Here is a 20,318-nt window from a genome sequence, read left to right on the forward strand (position 1 = left end):
CATTTGTATTAGTTTGTAACAGTGACAACAAGGCACTAAAACTGTAGGATCATTTATTTTAGATGTTATGTATGTGTGTGTGTTTCACTGCTCAGATATCATGATACATTTACATGATCGGTTTCCCAGGACAAGGGGAGGCAATGCAAGCAGTAAACTTGAGTTGATGTGTTAGCTACCATCTCAACCCACAGACCGTATGGATTCAGAGTTAGAGAGTAGGCACCACCCAATGTAAGCCCCAGTGGTCTGGTCCTGTCCACCCAGCTCAGTCCAGAATACAGTAGATGTTCACTCATGTGGCAAACACAGACTCTGAATGAAGGAAATGGAATGTTCCTTTTGGTCCAAGCTATCTCCTTATATATGTGACTCAACATTGTCCTTTACTTACAAACATAGCTGCTGATGTCTAAAAATGTCAGGGTAGGGTCATGACATTTGCCCAAAAATACACTAATTTACTTTTGGAAATAAGACATTTCAGTGGTTTAGGCTATGATTTTATAGGGTTGCAAAAAATTTTCCCCCTCATTTATACTAAATTGCTCCACTTTTCAATGCTTTTTAATTTTTACAATGCTTTATTATTATTTTTTTCTAATTTAAGAACAATGCATACTGAATATGTAAAATTTGTAAAACACTCGAAGCACAAACCAAGAAGCCAAGAAAACAGTTGTAGTTCTACACTGTAGAGATGGATACTGTTAATATTTGGGGATATCTTTTGTCAGTATTCATAATTAGGTGCTTGTCTGATTTTTTTTGCTGCTTCTTGAACATTTCCCCACATCAGCATATATTCTGTAATATAGTTTTATAATGGCAACATTCTATTTTATTATATGTATCTTGCACAGTTGACTTAGCGAATCTGATTCCTATTGTTGTGAATTTAGGTTGTCCCTGGAATTTTATTGTTGCCTGTTCATGGGCTTTGCCCATTTCTTTTTTGGTATGTTATTTGAAAAATAGGTTTCTAAGATTTTTGTTGCATGGTAGGGTTATTAATTTTTTTAACAGATATGTACAGTTTTGTAGGTCATTGTTTGCATTTTAATTTTGCTTATAGTGAACTTTTTTTGATATATACATATTCAATTTTATGTAGTCCAAAGTATTTGGCTTTTCCGTTTTGGGTGTATCTGTGGTGATTTCTGTTCTTTATTATTTCCCAATTGATTTTCTTTAGTTCTGAGGGCATACTTGATCTAACCCGCTTTTTCTTTTAGGTCAGATGCAAATTTCCTTCTTCATGGTGGACCAGTGCTGTTTGTAATCCTTAATCACCCTCTTAGTTCATTCCATGTTAAGAATAATTTTTTCCCCCATAACATATTTTTGACCTAAAATCTCCTCAGTTGGCTAATTAGATGGCTTGGTCATTTAATCTCATCTTTTAGCAGATTCAGGCTGAATTCAAAATATATAGAGATCAGTATGATGTGAGTCTATGGATGTGAACATACTCATATTGTGAGTGAAATACCTATGGAAGGTAATTTGCATCTAATTTGCATCTTTACCCCCAGATGATAATGAAATAAATTCCTAGTATATGGCTTCTATTTCCCTCATTAAAGTGATGTCCCCTACTCTTAACAACACAAACCGATAAATTATTAAAAAATTAAATCCTTTGCATTGCATTAAAATTTGAAGAAGAGAAATGATTTATTTCTAACAAGGCAGGAAAAACAAAATAAGCTGAAAAAAAATTCTGGGCTTCTGAAATTTCCCATCCCACTCTCTCCCTGCTTATGTTCCAAACAATTGGTGTAAAAACAATCCTAAACAAATGTTTATAGAGGCTGCACTCCGAAATACTGGTAATGAATTCTACATAACAAGCTCGCTCTTCCCCCCGGCTATTTGAATTTAAAGTATACATTTTGTAGTAATTTTGATGACTTCATTTTGAAACGGTTCTTAACAGACATTTTGGAAATGTCTCACGTCATGAATTTATTCATAAACCAGCCTGTCAAAAACCTTAGCTTTCACTGGGGAGATCGTATCTGAGATGCCTGGGTAACTGTTCTACCTGTATCGTCTGCCATCTTGAAAGATCATTACTCATTTCCATTACCGCTTGGATGTTCTGGCTCGCTGCCTGCTGGGTTTTAGGACTGTGTGGAGACCATGGCATTGAGTTCTCATCTATGTAGCACTGGGTAAGTGCTATATTCCTCCTCTAATTATGATGGTAACTTGTGCTTGGGAGGTTGTGGTGTTTACTGTTAATGGTCAATGTTGCTCATCGAAAGGTGATAAACCAATAATAGGATCTTGGAACAGGAGAGTAAAGATAAGCACAATATGTCATTTTTTTTTTCACTCTAATACCCCTAATGATGACTAATAGGCCTTCATGTTTATTTGTTCAATAAACAACCATTGGGTTTGAACAAGAGGTCAACATAGTCAGCAGTGAGGACAGTGCTCCATCAAAGGACATTATTTGATGGCTAGAGCAAGTACTGGAAAGTTTTACAGTAATCTCATTGTAGTTACAGCATGTTTCCTCCCCCTCTGAACTCTAAGGGGTGAAGAAAACAAGCAGATGCTTGTGTCTTTCCATTTCCAGTTGACGGTCCTTTGAGAGTGCCCTTTCATGAAGCGTAACACTCATGCACGTGTGTTAAACCAGCCCTTCTCACACATCCGCGTGAATATGCGTCACCTGGAGAATTTTGTTAAAATGCAGATTCTGGAGTGAGAGGCTGAGGTTCTGCATATCTAACCAACTCCCAGGTGATGCTCAGACATTGGCGGGTCAACAGAACACATTTTGAGTCGCATGCTGATTTCCAGCATTCAGGATGGAGGGAACAGAGCCCATCAGAGTAGACTTAGGGCCTCTTCTAATAATAGGGCATGTGCTTAAGGCGGCAGAATAGTGTGATGGATAAAAGTGCTCTGGGTGTAAATCCTGGCTCTGCCAGTGCTAAATTTTGGGTAGTTACAACCAACTCCTAAGTCTCTATGGCCAACGACAACAAAGATTTACTTTTTGCTCACATGATGACAGTGTCTGGATGAATGTTGGCCACACATCTGCTCATTTAGGATCCACTCTGATGGCAGCCTTAGCTGGGGCATGCCATTTTCCCTACATCTGTTGGGAACCTGAAGTGGCTCCTAAAACTTCTGCTTGGATTTGCTTATGTCGTGTCTGTTCACATGCTATTGGTTAGAGTAAATCACATGGCCAAGCCTGCTGTGAGTAGGCAAGGAAGTTGCCTCATTGCGCATGGCCGCAGGTGGGGATGGAGCTTCCCCTACAGGGAAGGGCGTGAAGAGTTGGGACAAGAACACAATCTTCCACAGCCACTGGGCAGCTATGCACTCTTGTCCTTTTCACAGGGCTGTTTCCAGGATTGAATGAGCTGAAATGGGTAGCACATGGCACTTGACACATAGGAGAAGCTCAATAAATGTTTGCAATTATAACTGTTATTGTTTTTCTTCTTATTCCTCCCCTGATCCTCAGTGCCTGGTCGCTGCCTCTTCCACGCTGAGAAAGATCCCTGTCCTGGCTTCCACGATAGCTGGGACACAGAGGCCCAGTACGGACCCAGCGATTCAGTCACCTGAGGCCCTTTGGTCAGTTAGGGGCTCACCTGCAGTTCCAGGTGGGCGGGTTATCACACAACCAGTCATTTCTAAATCATTTTAGGCAGTGGCTTAATTTTCTTGCCCATCACATTTTTTGAGTTTTTGGCTTGAGTTTCAGATCACTTGATTCCTCCTGTCTACTCTTGTATTTTGGCTTATGACCCGTTCTTTGATCATTTATTCTACAGATATTTATTGAGGATCCAGTGTATGCCAGATGTTGTGTGAGTAGCAAGGATACATATAAAGTATGGTTACTGGTGAATGAGAGGTTATGAATGTCTGTTACACGGAAGCTCTGGTTCATTACTGACCAACCACCAAGTGCTTGTGGATGAAGCTGCAAAGGTAGAATCCAGCCTGAATTTCCTGGAATCTGGGCAGCTTAAACATATTCAGTGAGCCAAGGTGGTAGTAGGCTTGTGAGCAGGGCAGGTACGTTACCTGGGCTTTAGGAAAAAATATTGGTCAGTATTTGTAGGCTGGAGGAGTGTTCAGTGATTGGGAACTTGGTGGAGGGAGAGATTGTAGGGGTGTGAGTGAGCAGGGCTGGGCTTTATGTGTCTGTGGGAGAAGACTATGACGAAGGACCGAGGACCTCTGACAATCGTGATGCCTAATCAGAAAGGAATTGTGACTAGGAAAATGGTTTAGGTGAGGAGAAAATGATGCATTCAATTTGGACCATGCATTTGTGTTGCAAAATGGATAAGCAGATAGAGATGCCGGTAAAGGGCTTCAGATAATCTACAAACCAGCTAACGAGATCAGCTAGTGGAGGACCCATTACATAATACATGTTAGTGTACAGAAGGAAGAGTGTAGACCAAGGCATGTGCGTCCTTAAATGCTGAAGGAAAATATCTGCGGTAAGGCAATAGCTCATCTTACCACGTGTGTAGTTTTTTTTTTCCAGTTTGACTACGAATATGCATGCTGTATTCATGACTCTGCACAACAAAGTCAATATGTTAAATTTAACTGTGATTTAAATTGATGCTGCCTAAGTGCCCAGAGACCCATGAAACACAAGGGGGGAGGAAAAAGCAGCCACTGCCACTGTTGCTTAATGATAGAAAAGATTCGAAAATCAAAGGCATTGGCTTAGCCTCACTGTGCAGCAAGGAACAAAACCAAATTAATTATGAATGAGATGAATAAATAATTTAAATATATCACTTATTGGCTCTTTATTGCTCAACGCTTGAAAAATTATTTCAATTAGAAACTTAAACTGAGTTTGATAGACGACGAAGAGTGTGCAGCTCAAGATAAATGCAAATCCCTTTGTGATATAAAAATTTGATTTGGCTGTATGAGGTCTATTAAAAAGAAATTAATAATCTCCAGGAAAAAGAGGTCGCTCCAAGAAAGGTTGGCCTTTTCCCACAGAATATTGCTTATTTTAAGAGGGAAAAAAAATCAATAAGCTTATTATAGAGATAATTAAAAAAAAAAAAATCAAACCACAAAATACCACCAACCTCCCAAGCAACCAAACTAATAAACGTTTGTTTCTCTGGATTTCATATTAAAATCATAGGGTGGGAGCGCTACCTGTATTTCACATGATCTTAACTTTTGTCTCATTCCCAAGGAAATGATTCATTCTCTCTGTGTTCGTCGGCCACGTAAAACACAGCAGTGCGGTTTCCATTTGTTACACCTGCAAAGGGAGGGATTTGTCTGGTGGGAGCCACAGGGGATCTCATCCAAGACAGAACTACCTTAGAAAGTCAGTTTGATTCCTATGCTTCCGTGCCCAGGTGCTGCGAAACCCTCCCTCTACCTCGCTGACAGAATGGCTAATTAATGAGTGTACTATCTTTTGCATGTTCAGTCTAAACCCCAGAATCCTTCTCATCACGGGGGCCACTGCAGACAGGCAGTGCTAGTTGAGCAGAATAGACATGTGGCATGAAAGCTGCCTGCCATCTGTCTGAGGATCTGAGCGATGAACACTTTGGTCACATCTCCCTGGCATAGGAGCAGTTTGTCTGGTTTGGTGACCACCAGCACACATCCATCACCTTATGGCTTAGCCCAGGCTGCAGAAATGAGTTCTTTCTATTTCACATGTGGACAGTAAGGGCCAGAAGTGAAATGTGAAGGAAATAAGTGACACGTGGACCTTCCCTTTTTGTACCTCCATCTACGTCTGAGGGAATTAAATACGTGCTAAGAGTCAGATGTCCTCCCCCCCGTCCCATTACAAATGCAGTACTCATCACCAACAAAAAGCAAACGCAAAACAAGTGAACAGCGGGGCCACCAATGCCCAGTTTTAGGCAGTTTTTGACAGATTTTGAAAGTTGCTAGAAATTCTACAGCAGGGGGTGAAAACGGATAGTCCTCAGCACAGATGTGGTTTGCTTGGCCCGTAGGGTGTTTATTTCTGTAATTTGCCTGAGTGGGTCCCCGACTCTCCAGATATCACAGGCCTCTTCAGTGCCCTTTGTCTCGATCCCAGCAACATCTGAGGACAACTGACGCTGTGCCTCCGAGCAGCAGACATCTGTCCTTCCCCCTTCTCAGTCACGTGTTTGTTGATCCCTCCTGTCATGGATTGAAACGTGTCCTCCTGAATTCATAAGTTGCAGCCCTAAGTCTGGATAGAGCCTTTAAGGAGGTGATTAAGGTTAAGTGAGGTCACCAAGGTCACCCAATCCAACAGGACTGGTGTCCTTGTAAGAGGAGGAAGAGACACCAGGGCTGTGTGTGCACAGAGAAGAGGCTTTGTGAGGACACAGGGAGAAGATGATCGTGGGCAAGCCAAGGAAAAAGCCTCAGGAGACACCGGGCCTGCTGCCACCTTGAATTTGGATGCTGGCCCCAGAACTGTGAGAAGGAAACGTCTGTGGTGTTTCCTGTGGCAGCCCGAGCAGACGAAGACACGTCACCTCCTCCTGAAACCATGGCTGAGCTGCAGCAGTCTCTGCCCAGGGCTGAGATGGGACCCACACCGGGTACCCTTGCCCCGAGGAGCTCCTCAGGCGTCCTCACACTTCTATTTTTCTGAGCATTAAAGAATCAGGCCTTCATCTGAAAGTCTGAAAGACCTCGGGGCTTCTTACCAAAAAGCCATCTGAATTTTTGAAAGGGTGACAATATTTTTACTTTGAATGTTTGGTAAGGAAAGGAAAAGATGGGGCATTGAAAGAATTACATCATTTCCCCATGCCTCTCACCTCTCCACTCTCCCCTGTGAAGGAAACCCGTGCCCGACAGGAAGCTGTTGACCTGAGGCATCCTGCGGCAGCATGGCCCAAATGAAATAGAAGTGAGAGGACCCAGAAAACGCTTTATATTGCAAAGGGCAGGGAGTGGCTGGTGGAGGAGAAGGGTCCTTGGAGAAAGGGAGAAAGGCAGAGGGGAGAGCCTCTGGCTGAGCTGAAGTCAGTATGTTTGGAGAAATTGAAATGTGATGGGAGAGTAAATAGAGGGTCTGCAGTTGAGTGTGTGTGTGTTGACGGGGTTATAATGGGGTTAGAATGAGGACACTACATTTTTTTGACTTTGTATAATGAGCATAATTGCCCTTTGGCATGCTCCCAGAGACTTCTGTAAAGCTTTAATTTTACTTAAATTATTTTTGCCTGTCAGCCTGGTGTTTTCTAATGTGTTTGGTGGTAATTCTCTGCTCTGCTTTATGTCATAGGTGACAGTATCTCAGGCTATACACACACGTATGTATACTCATATGTGTTAATGTAGATACATATACACGTATATAAACATATGCACATATACATATATGTTTGTGCATATGTGTCTACATATGAAGTTAAAGTGCTTTTTGTTTTATAGTGGGCTTAATAATACATAGGATTTGGTCAATATCATATCAGCCATGAACCAAAGAAATGGCTTCGAAATTTACCATTTTAGACAAGTTCTTGTTTTCATCATGGTTTTCCTTATCAAATAATTTGACTCAATGCGAACTGGTATTTGGTCTTTTGTTTGCAGGTCATCATGTCTTTTCAGAGGGAACTACTTATCTGCAAGATCAATATATTACACCTATTTCATTGATGTGAAGACCTGTTTTTATCAGCAGTGATAATATTGCTCTTATGCTTGTAAGGATTGAGAGGTGGAGGCTGCAAGGGGCCAGCTGGTTGAAGATGGTTCTTATATTATCATGAAATCAACCAAGAGCACACGTGCTAAGTTTACCAGGGCAGCCATAGCAAAATCCCACATGCTGGGAGCTTAAACCACAGAGATTTATTGTCTCACAGTTCTGGAGGCCAGAAGTTTGAGACCAAGAGTTGGTTCCTTGTGAGAGTCATGAAGGAGAATCTATTTTAGGCCTCTTCCCTAGCTTTGGTTGGTTTGCTGGCAATTTTGGTGTGTGTTGGCTTATAGATTGTTACATGGTATTCCTGTTTGCCTGTCTTTGTGTCCAAATTTCCACTTTTTATAAGGACATCAGCCATATTGGATAGGGGCCCAGCTGACTGCAGTGTGAGCTCATCTTAACTGATTACATTTGCAACAGTCCTATTTCCAAACAAGGTCACCTTCTGAGGTCCTCGGGCTGCAATACAGGAGTTTTGGAGGGACACAACTGAACCCCCAGCATATGCGAATCTATGCACCTAATAGCGATTAAATGAGTTCTTTATAAAGCTAAAGAAAATCAAATAGGCCTCAAATGAAACGAGTACTGTTTTCCCTTTCCGCTTCGTGTTCTCAGGATGCATTATTTAGTTCTCTCTGCTGAGCCGGGTGAGGGCTGCAGGGACAGAACACCTTTGTAAAGCATGCCCCCGTCAATCGTGTTCAGGGGGCTGGGCAGGGCCTCCTGGCCTGGGTTCCTGGGGTTGGGATTAAGACCATGGGAGGAGGGGCACATGTATTTATAGCTCAAATGGGTGTGTAGGAACCAGACAGGACAGGAAACCATTTCACTGTATCCTGACTCCAAGAATGAAAAAGGACATGTTTTGATATTTTATTATTCTACTTATTATATAAATAACTAGTGAGCGATGGTGATTTAAGAGGATATCATCAGAGTATTGCATGCTATCTGTTTCCCTCCTCGATTTATTAGGCCTCTTAGAAGATAGATGTAACTGCATCCCACCCGCCATTCATTTACGAGAGCACTAGTAACGGGTTCTGCTTCCATCAGCCGGTCAGTGCTAATCGCAGTTCCATAAAGATGTTTCCCCATTATGTGAAGCATCAAGGATGCGTTCTGGGCACATAGCACACATGAGTGGGATACTTACTATTTACTTGTTATATGATCCCTAGGAAATTGTGTAAACTCGCATGTAAGTTATTTGTTGTGCTCTGTCCTGTAGCATCCCGGACACCTTCGATGCTTTACTGCACTAGCGACAACATACGTACATGTGCACACACATGATTAACCTTTCCGAGAGTCAACCAACCCCAATTGCCTCTTCACGTGATTCCATATAACAGGATGAGGGGAATACGAGCATCAGGAAAGCTCCAGTGAAAATCAGTCACGTGATCTTATCCCGTATCGTGTTCTTTCAATCTCGAGCACAGAGAAGGATGCGGAATTCTGAAAGTAATGCCCTCATGAGAGCAAAACAAGCTGTCAGGACTAAGCACTATGAGTTCCATTATGTGTAAGATAAAGTGGACTCTAACCAGGGCCTCTGAGAATAGCCACTTATGATAAGCTCCATAAAGGTAAACATTCACGGGGGCGGGGTGGTTCTAACTACACAGTTTGAGGCTCCTGTGAATTCTGGACAGTGCCTTGTGAGCCTCTGATATTGGGAAGGAATGGGTGTCACCCATCCATTCCTTTTCAGACCCTTAAAAGCCCAGGCTCCGCCCTGGTTGGGAAGAACACCCAAGACTTACTGATGCTAAACCAACTGAGACCCCAATCACAGCTATGGAGACAGTGTCTGCTTGGTCCAGGCTCCCAGCACTGAGGCTGGAAATGAACATCTGACTTAAGAAGTAGAGCAGAAAAATCAATCTACTCTTCTGCATCATGTGTGACATTTTAATTACCTATGCAGCTTATCAGGACATAATGCAGCAGCTGCTATGATTATGGAATTTTGTCCCAATTATTTACAAAGCTACATAGCTACTTCCGTATTGTCACTGTCACGGCTAGCAGGCTCACGTTCTAGAGCAGGTGTGAAGCCTGATTTATGATCCAACTCAGGTAATCACTCTGTTGCTGTCACTTTTTCTGTGGAGCCAAAGGATTAAGATTTGAGCTATTCTCTAAAAGTTTGATTCGTTTCTACCTCAGTTGTGTTCTGCTATCCGTGATCTTTCCCCATCTTCTTGTCTCAAGGCTTCTCGGGTTTCCTGCTGTCTTGAAGTTTTGTCAAGCTCATCTTCCTGATAATATCCTCCCAACAGATGGCTGTGCAATATCCTCTAGTTATTCCAGAGGATACGATGAAGCATTTATAGTAAAATAATTGTCACAGGTTCTTAGTAATATTGTGTTATTGTTTCAACAATATTGTTTTATTATTGTGTCAAGCAGGTACCAGGCAATGACACAAAAATATTAGCATTTTTCTAGTACAAATTCTAGACTTAGATTCTGATTGCTTAGTAGAAAACAATTCTTTTGTTGGTTAAATTTAAAACTATAACAATGTTACATTATTTCCTTACACCGTAAAACAGGGTAAAAATGTTAAACTAATCTTTTTGATTGATTACTGAATGTCCTCCCAATAATGTGGTTTAAATTAAAAGTTGGATTATGCCTTTAGATTTAAATCATCATAGAATCCTTTCCATATGTTTTTACAGTAAATGGATTCTAATATTAAAATCAAAATCCACATATTGTGTGCCCAAATTGCTAAATTTATAGGACCCTGGATTTTGGAGGAAGTGCTTAAAAATAGGTATTGCCAGAAGTCACTTAATATGACTAGTTCTAGGGCAGGGAAGTTGGGGACAAGAACCAGCATTCCCAACCCAAAATGAAACAGAAGAAATGGACCAATATTGGTAAGAGATTCGATAGGTTTAATAAGCTATGGCTGTGCTTTCGTTTCGCTTGGGAGGTCATGATACAGTATTTCCTCCAGTGAAGCTATGAAATGAAAGTTCTTTGTCTCACCAACCAAATTACCCTTTAACCCAAAAGGGAACCAAATTTATTTACAAACAAAACAGGATAGGCAGGGTCCACTTCCCTATTGCCTGAATTTTCATTATGTTGCCCTTTTACATTAATAAGCAGTGTGCGCTGGTGACACATTTATTTTTTTCAGACCACAGACATACGGATTTAGAAAAAAAAATCTAGATCCATTTGTGTAATGTTTTCTTAGTGAATAGCATGTATTCATTGCAGAGCTAAACAAAACACATTTAGTTAATGGTGAATGTTTATGGAATTCTCGGAAGAGAGGGGAGGGAAGTGGAAGGCGTTTTTGATTCTGGTGTTAATTTGCTTGAGTGCTACACACACAGTCAGCTTTCTGCAGAACGAAACAGGTCGTTCACTCTGGGTCACCTTGCCAGCCAGCGGACGGATGGGTGTTCACTCCAGCTGACATATTGTAATGCCCATGTTTCTGTGGCTTCTTTTCCTACTTCATGTTTGCCGTTAATGATCATTTTAAACTGCTTTCCTCAGCATAAAATTGGGGAAAGAGAGGAGAAGGTGAATATTACAGCCTGATTTCTCTGCCTTGTCTTCCGGGTCTGACCTTGAATTCTGGCACTTCCATTCCCCAACGTCTATCCATGGATAGAATGTTGTGTCAGAATGTGCTTGAATGGCTGCCGTTATTGAGTGTACCTTAAGTTTGGGTTGAGCAGATCATAATTGTAAATGTGAAGAGCCTCACGTTATATTGAACTGCTTCCTGGCACATAGTGGGAACTCAATAAATAGATTCACAAGGGATGAATGACAGTGCACGCATATGAATAAACCATGACGAGTAGATTCTAAGAGGAGCCACTGTGCAATTTTAAACAGTACAAGACAACCCAAGCATTTTGACGTTATAAGGAAGGTAAATCTTTCCTTGAGAAATGGTACAGGATATAAGTCCCAAGACTGATATGAGCATGTGGTAGATCTATTTGGACCAGCCATTTAGCAATGGTGACAGTAGATTATGGAAGTCTACTGTGTGTCTGGACCAGACTCTATATGACTTTTATTAGATTGGTACAAAAGTAATTGCGGTTTAAAAGGTTAATGCAAAAACCACAATTACTTTTGCACCAACCTAATATGTTATATATGACAATGGCATGCCAATAAAGACATGGATAATTTGGCAGGGTGTAGCCGATGTCCCAGGTCTGGAGGAAACTCTTACATTGTTTGGTGATCTACTGAGTGGCTGGGATGCAAGCTTCATGTTTAAAGCTGATGCCACTTTTGATGGCACCCTGACTCCTGCATTACTGGGGGCTTCTCCCCTAGAGTGCGGGTCTGACACGACAGCAAATTTTGTTTCTGGCAAAGACTTTCCCAGCTCTATGTCATGGATTAGACCTGTAGGAACTTCACAAAATAGCAAAAAGCTGTGTCCGTATTGGGGAAAGTTCAGTATTTCAAATATGTTTTAAAAACTGCCATGTGTTTTGAACTGAGTCCTTGGGCTTTGAAATCAGGCACAGCTGGGTTCTAATCCCAGTTGGTAAATTGCTAGCTGTGTCATCTTGGGAAAATTACTTAGCCTCTCTGAGCTTCAGATACTCAATTTTAAAAACAATGACAATAATATTGAATTTTTACGTTCGTCTGAGAATGAAATATTTTATGTATATATATTTGTAGTTATATCTGGTGCATAGCTTATAGTAAGCTTATAGTAAGTGCATAGCTTAGCTTATAGTAAGTAAAATATTTATAGTAAGTAACATACAAATATTAGCGGTTATTATTATAATTATTATTATTATAATAAATACTGGTTGTTTCTTCCTCTCAAGTATTTAAAATGAACATCAAAGACTCTGAAAATCCCCATGGCAAAGAAATTGCTGCCTTGCTTTAACCAACATTTTCCCACATGAATTGTCCAGAGATCTTGTTTTTTCACACAGCACCCAGAAACAGCATCCCCTGGAATGAGCTTTGGGAGGAGTGTCTTAGAGCTCCTCACAATTAATTAATGTGCATGCAGACGTCCTGGGGGTCTTGTTAAGTGCAGATTGTGGTTCATGGGCTCAAGACTATGTCCAAGAAACTCCCAGGTGTTCCTGGTCCCACTGGTTCATGGGCCTTGTTATAGGTGCAAGGACTCAACACGAGGAGAGAGGAACTGTATTCCTGAGATTTTTATCTAAGTGATTGTTTTGGGTGGCGTAATCCTGTATCAGTAATAAAGGCAGCACATCATCGCAGTGGAAAACACTAGTAGGAATGTACGGGGAGGAAAGGTGCACGAGTGTGCTGTTGTACGTGAGGCTTTGATGATGCAGCTGTCTCCAAACCTCCACACGAGAGAGACGTGTTGGCGTTCTCACCATTGCGTCCCCAGTACCCAGGGCTTCTCTTGGCATCTCACAGGCAGATCAATACCTATTTAACAACTGACTGACTGACCAACCGACTGACTGACTGACTGACCGAAAGGACTGAGTCCTTTTTTCCTGGATGTCTCATCAGATGACACGCCCCAGAGTTTGGGGGAAAGCCAGAGTGACATGGATAAGATTAACCATTTAGGTATCATATGAAAAATGGTATTTTATATTTTCTGTCAGTTAAAAACAAAAAGGTCTTTCCTAAAATTCTTCTGATAAGGGTGCTGTTCCTTGCAGGCTCTTCCTGTCCTTTATTTTAGGCAACTTCAGGAACATGGCGGGACAAGAAAGGCAGTTTTCCATGAGAGTAATTTCTCAGTGAGCTTATGGAAGGGGGTGTGGATGGGTCCAGTTATTTCTTCACTATAGCCCCTCATGTCCTCTGAATAAGACATTTTCTTGTGAGTGTGTTATCACAACTCCTGGAGAACAATCCACAATCAATTGGGAAGGTCCTCAACTTGAGATTTCCTGCAGACTTGTGTATAAGTGGGGTCAGGTTCCTACTTACAGCTTTGAACTTCTCCCAAGAGAGTCAATGTTTGTAGCTCAAAACAAATTGCTTTGCCCTAATATAAATTTATTTCCTCTTTAATTGCATTGATCTCTACTTCCAAAAAATGTTTAGTGCAGAGTCATTCAGTTTGTTTGGACAGTACTTCTGTACTAGAGGACTTTAGGAAGCAGAGGACTAAAGCGTGTACTTTAAGTGCGTGACCAAAAAAAAATAATTAATAAAGTGTGCCCTGATATGGCTTCATCTAGAGAGAGTATGTTATGCAAAGGTGATATTAGTAAACGTTGACTTATTTCTAGAAATTAATCCATAGCATGTTTTATATATCCTCATAAAAAGGCACATGAATTTCATACTTAAAAAATCTTGACTTACAGTAAAATTTTTCCTTAAGTCCCAAAATAGTGCATGTTCATTCCATTACACACAGAATCAAATCTGACCTTTCCAATATTCGATAGCTATTAATATAAAGGAGAAGAGCGAGGAGAAAGCAATTTTACCATTTCCTTTGGGATATGACCCCCAAATGGAAGTCTTTGGAAAGCAATGGAATCTTCACATGGGGCATCCTCAAAGCATCAGTATCATTTGCTTTCAACAGTGTAGTGCTAATGGGCGTGGGAAAGACGTTTTATGCAGTTTTATGTGGGAGGAGTTAGAAATACCACCCAAGAGTTCCATGAGACTGGTTATGTGCAGCCAGACCACTGCTCTGGTTTTCTGCAGAGCTGCAGTGGAAGAGGTTTTGTCTGTTAGTCTTTATGTCCCATGTGACTCCATGAATGTCCTTCCTTTGTCTCCCTCTGGAGAATTCCTTTTCCATTGGAAGTTCTTTTAAACAATGACCCTTCTCCAAGAGCAGAACCGAGGCCTTGCAGGGATTTATTTACACACACACACACATACAGTAGAAGGTTTAAAGCTACATATGCAATACCCAATGTCACCCCCACCTAGTGCTTGACAAATGCATGGGTTCAGCTCTGTGGCGACACACAGGTACGTTGCATGTATAGTGTTGCAATGACGTGTTGCTGGTGGTCAGAATTGGAAGGACCCATGGCTGCTCCTCTTACGTTGTAAATCAACACTGGGTGTGGGGTAAATTGCCTCCCTGGAGTGACAACTGGGACCTGCTGACTTTGCCGTGTGACAGTCTCAGCAATTTCTACTCCTTCCCTGGGCTATTGCTGTTTAATTGGGCTTCGTCCAAGGCCCATTTCCGTTCCTTCTGCTCTCTCTTTTCTTCTTTGGTTGCTGTGTTTGGGGGTGGAGAATGATACCAATAGAAGCACCAGCTGCCACCCTGACAGGCTCAGAGTATGAGCTCTGGGGTCTGAACCTTTCATGTGACTTTCATGAAGGCAGGTAGCTTAGTGGCTGCCATGGTGAACCTTGGGGAGGGCACATTAAACTGTGGCCTACCTGAAGTCTTAACTAAAACGTACCATACAAAAATAGGTGGAAGTGTTACTACTGAGTTATTTTTAAAACACTGATAATGACTCAAGAGATAAACGTTTAACAAGCCGTTTTATTTTTGTGGAATGTAACTCAATGAATCATCTTACATGTGGCCTCAGAACTATTCCAGGCTTGTATCACACATTTAGCACATATAACTACTCCATGTAACATTTGAAGATGGAAGCCAGCGTTTTCGATTTCTGTAAGACTGAAGAACATTTTCTGAACTCGGTCTTTCCAAGTATCAGAAGCCATCCATCCAAAAGACTGTACAATAGAACACTCTGCTCTTTGGTGCCTTTTGCCTCCACGCAGTCCAAATGGTGGCGGAGGGAAGATAAATCACTTGCCCATACTCACATGGGGAGTTGGTAGCAAATCTAGTAATTTGATCTACTCCCACTCTGCTATTTCTACAACTCCATTGGGTTAATGTGGGCATTTGGCATAAAAAATGCACGATACAAATTTAAACTGAGGCCTCTGACTTCTTACATAAGAAATGCAGATGGATGACGGAAGATACTTGGAAGCCTTCCCAGGCTGACGCTGTAGTAAATTAGACAGTATTCCATAACTCTCCAATGAGTGGGCCAAGCCAGACTTGAGGCGGATGATATAAGTGGCAGCGTGATTAGACAGGCTTAGGTCATTTTGTGTGCAAATGGAAGAGTTGCTGCAAATACTGTCCAAGCACAATTACTCAGAAGACATCACAGCATGATGGCAGAAAGCAGGGACCCTGGAGCCAACTTGCCTGGCTTCAAATCCTGGCTGTATTGCTGAGGGACTGGATGACTTTGGGCAAGTGACAAAATATCTTGTGCTTCAGGTCCCCTGCTGTAAGAGGGGTTAATAATAATAATACTGTCTTATAATGATGTCATGATGATTAAATGAATATATAAAACACTTAGAACAGTATGTGGAGCACAGTAAGGGCTACAGTAGTCGTTGGCCGTTCTTATGGTTACCTGTTGACATAATGCCTTACCTTGATGCTTCAGACTTTCCAGAACATTCTAGTGCTCATATAGGCAGTGTGTGTCAAGTCCGTGAGAAAGAATGATCCCTGTGAATGTTTCTTGACTTGTGAGAATTGCCTTTTGAGATTTTGTGCCCTACAACTGCTGGATCTTTCTCACCAGCCTACTCAAGTGAGTCTGTGCACTTAGGAGATTGTCATGTCTTTCCTTTGCCTGGATGGACATGGCTGGGAAGATATTTTAAAAAAACATTAAAATAACGCAACCGGAGCTCAGCTCTAACTTTGTGAGTCCATATATGCTTATTAAATGTCACTAACCCTTCAGAGTAATTGAGTTGGCGATGGGAGCTGGGGTAAGATGGCAGAGTGAAGCTGGGTCACAGAACTTCGTGCCCCTAAACTTTAATGCACCAAGTAAAGGACAGCAAAGTGAACATGAGCAGAAACTAACAATGTGGCAGGAGGTGATGGATGGATCCTAAAAATGTGGGTCCTCTCCAGGCGAGGAGAGGCAAGCAATCTCAGGAAACAAATTGTGACCCCAGCTATCACCGTCCCCAAGCAGTAGGTCCAGGGAAGTTGAATGGGCAGCGTTTTGAAATACCTCTAGAATATCCCCGCCTTCACCAAATTTGGGGAGAAGCAGACTGATGGGGGTTGGTATGCCAGATATAGTAAATAAAAATACAGGATGCCCAGCTAAATTTGAGTTCTGCATAAACAATAAATACTCTTTTATACAAGCATTTCCCAAACATTGCATGGGACGTTGTATTAGTTTCCTTGGGCCCTAGCAAAGCACCAGAAACTGGGTGGCTTACACAACAGAGATTTATTCTCTCACTGGCTGGAGGCTGGAAGTCGGAGATCAAGGTGTCAGCGAGTTGGTTCCTTCTGAGACTGTGAGGGAGGATCTGTTTCGTGATTCTCTCAGCGTCTGGTGGTCCCAGGTATTCCTTGGCTTGTAGCTGCATCACCGCAATCTTCCATGACGTTCTCCGTGTGTGTGTGTGTGTGTGTGTGTGTGTGTGTGTGTGTGTGTGTATGTGTGTGTGTGTGTGTCTGTGTCTGTGTCTAAATTTCCCCTTTTGATAAAGACACCAGTCATTTTGGAGTGGGGACCAACCTTATTCCACTATGGCCTCATTGTAACTAATTCCATCTGCAAGGACCCTATTTCCAAACAAGGTCACATTCTGAGGTGCTGGGGGTTAGAGTTTCAACATAGCAATTTGGTGGGAAACACAATTCAACTCATAAGAGACATAGTTACATCTTAACAGTATAGGTCGTTTCTATCTGAAATTCATATTTCACTAGGTATCATGCATTTTCATTGACTAAATCTGGCAATTCTGGTTGGACGTTGGGTTAGTAGGTAACATACCTGTCCTCACCTGGTCACACTCCAATCTGCATGTCCTAATCTCTTCCTGTAAGGACACCCGTCATATCAGATTTGGGGCTCACCCTACTGACCTTATTTTGCTCTATTCACATCTTTAAAGTGCTTATTTCCAAATAGAGTCACTTTATGAGGTACTGGGAGGGTCACCACTTCAACATAGGAATTTGAGTAGAGGCAACCTGGCCCGTAACAGTAAAATCCAGTTAGTCAAGATATGATCCAAAATAACTCAGGAAAGGTGGAGCAATGAGAAAATAAGTGCTGGTGACTTTTTAGGTCCACACAACTGCAGAGTCATCATGACAGAATGTAAGTGTTCTTAACTGTGGAAATGTGCACTAATATATGTGAAACTGGGGATGGAGAGGAATGAGGAAGAAGGGTAGCGCAGAGCTCATATAAACTGCGTGAAATCACTAACCAAAGTAATGCGCGTACAAGCCTTTGTTGAGCTTCTTCCTCTGTTTAATTATGCAAACGTGATTCCTTTAATATGATCTCAAAATGTAGTCAACCTTGTGTTCCAATGGAAACTCTTGAGTTTCTTGATATCACATACCCACAAGTTTGTTGGGGTTTCCTTTCAAATGTCTTCTCAAGTTCTCTTTGCAACTAATCGTGGCTGCTATCCCTGGTGAGGATCCTTGAAAATTCTGTGCGCCACTGGGTGCCCGTAGCCCCCTCCTGGCTCATCTGCAATGTTGAAAGCCAACGCAACCACAACGTTTGGCTTGTGTATCCCAGACCCCAAATGCTTTTATTGTTTTTCATATTATATGATTCAGTTTTTATTTAACGAACCAACTAGTAATTCTTTTTTAAAAAAATGGTTTTAATTAAAGTTTATTGGGGTGACAATGGTTACTAAAGTTACATAGATTTCAGGTGTACAATTCTGTAATACATCATCTATATATCACATTGTGTGTTCACCACCCAGAATCGGTTCTCCTTCCATCACCATATATGTGATCCCATTTACTCTCATCTACCACCCCTCTCCCCCCTTACCCTCTGGGAACCACTGAACTATTGTCTGTGTCTATGAGTTTTTGAGATTATTATGCTAATTAAGTGAAATAAGTCAGGCAGAAAAGTTGAGAACTATATGATTTCACTTATATGCGGGATATAAAACTAAAAACAGCAAAGGAACAAGACAAAGACCCAAATGCTTTTATAACCACAGTTTCCCCTTTAAGAAATTACTGATATAGTCACGACCCGTATTATCATTCCCAATTTAAAGATGCGTTGATAATTAGTAGAGTCAGTTTGTTCTTACATGAGGTAGAAACACTGTCAGACACAACAGTTTTCAGTTTGGACGTGAAGGTAGCAAGGATGAACCAGAACTATGAGTAAATTCGATTCTTACTTGTAATGGCCGATTCACCCTAGCCTGCTACCATGCTTGTTTTTCCCTGCTTTCCAGTTTCTCATAATAATTATTTTTAGTTTATACATAAGCTATATAATAAATTACATATGTGTAATTCTTAAATAAAAGATGAAATTAGGTGGTTTATAAAATTATATGTGTAAATAAAGTCATGAAAACCATCCTGTCTTTACACGTTGTACATGCTCAAGAGGTTGCCTGTCAGTGTGTCAAGTCCCTTCACAGAGCCAGCGTGCAAGTCAGGGTCCCTTTGCTCACAATGGATAGGACTTGGACTTGGGAGTCAGCACAACTTAGGTGTAAAGCCAGGCTCTGTTATGTAAAGCTCGGTGACTTTTCTTGCTGTGTGGTTCTCTGTTTCCCCCACATTAAGATGGCGGTTACGTCAGTGGTTACTGTTATAATCAAAGAGATGGGATTTATAAACTGCCAAGCACATAACAATGCTTGCTAAAGGTGAGATCCCTGCTTGTGTGATTGAAGAACACTTCTGGGCTTTATGTGCACGTCAGTTATCTTTGTTCCCCTTCCATCCCCCACGGGTATGGGTGTATATACCGGGGGTGACAAAAAAGTGTATACACATGACTCGTATTCATCTTTTGTTATCGGTATATACTGAGTATTATAATTTTAATACAGTTTTTTCCTTTCTTAAATGTGTGTACATATTTTTTGGCACCCTCTGTGTAAATCTATTTGAAATAAATCTAAACCCCTTACGAGCTGGTTCCAGCTAATCTCTCTTACCCCATCCAGCCCCTCGCCATCTATCATCTATCTTTATTTCTATGTAGCTACGTACCTACCTACCTACCCCCCCCATCAATCTATCCATCCTGGGCACATGGGCATTTTTGTACCCCTGGCCATGCCCAGAGAGCTCCACTTTACAGCCCTCACACCACCATCCCTCGGCCAGGGATGCTGTTTCTCCAGACCATTCAAGTCCTGGCTCAAAGAGATGGTCACTGACTAGAAATTCTGAAGTCACTGTCCGTCAACTCACATATTTTATTTTTCTCATCATATTTTGTTGTCTGAGAGTATTATTTGTTAATTTACTTTCTATATTGTTTGCCTTCCTCCCCTCCCCTCAGGGAATGGCAGATCCATAAGGACATGGATTTTATCTACCTCATTCCCTATAATGACCTAGAACAGTGCATGCATTTGGTTCATATGCAATAAAATCTTTAACAAGAATATAGATATTGTAGCAGCATTAGAGGTTATAAACTTCCTGGAGGAAAGCTTGACAATACATATTAAAAATGGTATATACCTGCATCTGTTTGAACTCAAAGTTTTTGATACTCAGAATTTAGTCCATTGACATAATTGAGGATGTCGGTGAAAAGTTAATTCATGTTTATTATCA

The 20,318-nt window shown here is 41.4% G+C and overlaps 1 protein-coding gene across 2 annotated transcripts in view; it reads left to right on the top strand.

The window, feature by feature from the left end:
- Nucleotides 1-20,318, top strand: part of DSCAM (DS cell adhesion molecule) — a 639,055-nt gene that overhangs the window by 41,121 nt on the left and 577,616 nt on the right. The gene's annotated exons all lie outside the window — the stretch shown is intronic.

This window comes from Rhinolophus sinicus, chromosome 17 (assembly GCF_057876585.1).
Source record: "Rhinolophus sinicus isolate RSI-liver-muscle chromosome 17, RSI-T2T, whole genome shotgun sequence".
Taxonomy (NCBI): domain Eukaryota; kingdom Metazoa; phylum Chordata; class Mammalia; order Chiroptera; family Rhinolophidae; genus Rhinolophus; species Rhinolophus sinicus.